The sequence below is a fragment of the Schistocerca piceifrons genome, chromosome 4 (genome assembly GCF_021461385.2).
Source record: "Schistocerca piceifrons isolate TAMUIC-IGC-003096 chromosome 4, iqSchPice1.1, whole genome shotgun sequence".
Classification (NCBI taxonomy): Eukaryota; Metazoa; Arthropoda; class Insecta; order Orthoptera; family Acrididae; genus Schistocerca; species Schistocerca piceifrons.
In genome coordinates, this window is record NC_060141.1 from 360,784,137 (window position 1) to 360,787,324 (window position 3,188).

A 3,188-nucleotide genomic window follows, 5' to 3' on the forward strand; every position below is an offset into this window, starting at 1 on the left:
GTTACACGGCCCGGAATTAACGGTGTGGTGTGGGCACACTGCAGCTGGGATCGTCGGTTCATATTTCTTTCGGAACGGTAATAGCGCGACATGTACTTTGACTCCCAAGCGATATGTGTTCATGAATCAGAATTTTGTTGTCCCTATGCTACGACAGCATACTTGTCCAATCACGTGGTATCAAGAGGACGGTGCAGCTGTACACAACGCCTGACTCTCAATCGAAGAACTGCATGAACGGTTTCCTGGACGTCTCATCTCCCGATTTCGTGATGTGATTTGGCCGGAAACGTTCACCTGATATGACGGCCCCCGATGTTTTCACCCCCGATGTTTTCCTCTTTGGATATCTTTAGTCCACAGTATCCGAAAATCGCCCTACAAACCTCCACGCGCTTGAGACCAACATCTGTAGAGAAGTCGCCGGTACTCCTGTTGCTGTACTGGAGAACACTTTGCGTAACTGCTTCACAGCTCATCTGTATGAATGCTCTGATAAAGGCTGTGCTCATCTGAGTGATATGATCTTTAAGAAGTGAGTGGTATATACCTTACGAAAGCCCAAAGAATCACTAACAGGTCTGCATTTATAAATCATGAAGACCTGTTTTAATAAAGCTTTCGTAAACAGTTGAAAAAGGGCGTTCTTTCTGGATAACCCTGTATATTTTTTACCGTTGATTTACAAGTCTACTTGGGACCTAAAACAAACAGATAAAAATTTAATTTTACCATGAGTAATCAGCCTACTACGTTTCCAGTACACGTTTTTAAACGATACAATGGCTCTTTCATAACTTAGGGGAGGATAACAGCTTTGGATCTGTCACACGGCTCATTGAAAAGATAATATTTGTCAGTATATTTAGCTTTCATTGAATCATGTTTCTCAAACCTTAGAGGTCCCATTTTATCGGGCGGTTGAACATGTATCTAAACGCGGAGTGATCGCGAGCAGATGATGCAGAAATGTAGCCAGCAATCCCGTAAATACCCTAACTAATTGGCCTAAACTTCACCACAACAAGTAATTTAAATGATCTCACCCAATCCATTAATATTCGTAGAATCTCCACACCAGCACAGAACTCTCCAGACAAAATCAACCTTCCTCAAAAGCCGCAAAACTGGACAGGACTACTATAAATAAGGCACGAGGAACTAGAATGACGAATGCTATGTCCATCAAATACTACCTCGTGGCTTCTAAATTGTGGAGGCTTCCCACTGGCCGAAAGACAAGCTGACTCCCCAAAGATGCCAAATCCCCTCAGTGACCATGCAAAGCTGTTGCTCAAAGTGCTAACATCGATTAGTCGAAGCTGAGTATAGCAGACTGCGTAAAATATTGCAAAGATAATAGTCGCGATCTACTAACAGTAAAATACACTGTTCGGTCATATTAATGTGACCACCGCCTACGTTCGACATCAACATGTAATACCCAGTCACAGACGACAGGTGGCAGCATTAGCAGTGGAGGATATGTAAAGCGTGTCTGGGGGACGCAGAAAACAATGTTGCAATTGTGGTAATGAAGAAATAGAGCGATTTATTTGACATCGAAAAGCGCATGATCATTTGCTTTCGGGCCAAGGATGGAACCATTTATGAATTGGCTAAGATTTTACACTGTTTGTGTGTCACCATAGTGATGCAAAATGACGCTATCCATAACTGGCAAAATGACGCGTTCCATAACCGGCGCCGAGGCAACTACGGTGCACCACAGGTCATAGATGACAAGGGTGTACGATGGCTGTGAAACTCTGTACAGGCGAATAGCTGTGGAGTTGCTGAGTAACAGACCACACAGATGAAAGAAGGAGGTACTCCTCAACGGCTTATCGCTGCCTCCCCCTCTCTACTCATCTCTTCCTTCCCCACCTCCCACCGCCCTGCCCTCCTCCTCCCCCTCTTTCACCTCATCCTCCCCCTCTCTGTCCATCTCCTTTTCCTTTTTTATGCCCAATGCCTCATCTCAGCCAATCTCCTCTTCTCTGCTCACTTCCTACCCTTTTTGCGCACCTTCTCCTTTCACTCTCTGTCCATCTCCACGTCACCCTCTCTCTATCCATCTTCCTCTTTCTCTCTCTGTCCATCTCCATGTCCTCTCTCTCTGCCCATCTCCTCCTCTCCCCTCTCTGCCTGTCCTTTTCCCCCATCTCTCCCCATCTCCTCCACCCTGCCTTACTTGTTCTCTCATCCTCTCCCACCCCCACCCCCTCACCAGTCTAACTTCCCCTGACTCTTTTCCCAATTCCTGCTCTCCCAACTATTTCTATCACTTCCTCCTCCTCTTTCTGATCATCTACGCTTGCTCCCCCTCTTTGTCCTTCTGCACTGCATCTCTCTGTCCTTTTCCTCCCCCTCTCTCGGTCCAACTCCTCTTACCCTTCTTCCAGTCCCCCTCCCCCTCTCACCCTTTGTCCATTTCTTCTTTCCCTCTCTCTGTCCATCTCCTGCTACCTATCTCCTCCTACCTATCTCCTCCAACCTATCTCCCTCTGTTCATCTCCATCTGCCTCCTGTAACTGTTCACCTTTTCCTCCCCACCACCTAATATTTATATCCTTCTGCTCCCTCTCCTTATCCATAGCCTCCTCCCCATAACCCTCTCGCTACCATATCCTCCTGCCTCCTGCACCTCTCTTTCCCCTCTTTTTCCCCTATCCATCCCCTCCTGCCCTTTCTGTCCCTCCTCTCCTGCCCACACTCTTTATCCATCCTTCCTCTATTCCATGCCTATTCATACATGTAGCCCCTGCAAAACAGATATATAAAGCAGACGGATACTATTCCGATACAACACGCTTTTTGTGTAGAGCAGCCTCTGTATCGGGGGCTGGAAAACTGTTTCTTACCCTGGACATGAAGGCTGCCTTGCAAAGCTGGTCGATAAGACAGGCCGATACTATTTCGACACAATACGCTGGTTGTGAAAGGCAGGCTATCAGCAGGGGCTGAAGAAACTGTTTTGCCTGTATCTCCATTCCTACCGGAGCTAAGAGATTATAAACTTCACAGTGCTGATACTCATCAAGTTTACTTTTCGTGTACTAGCCGTGGTTAAAATCTGTCCTGAGGTTCGAGATACTGAACATACATACTACAGTTTTATGCATAGGTCATTATCGAGATAATTTATAACTTGGTAAGCTCTGGAGTAAACATTCTTGAACAGTTTA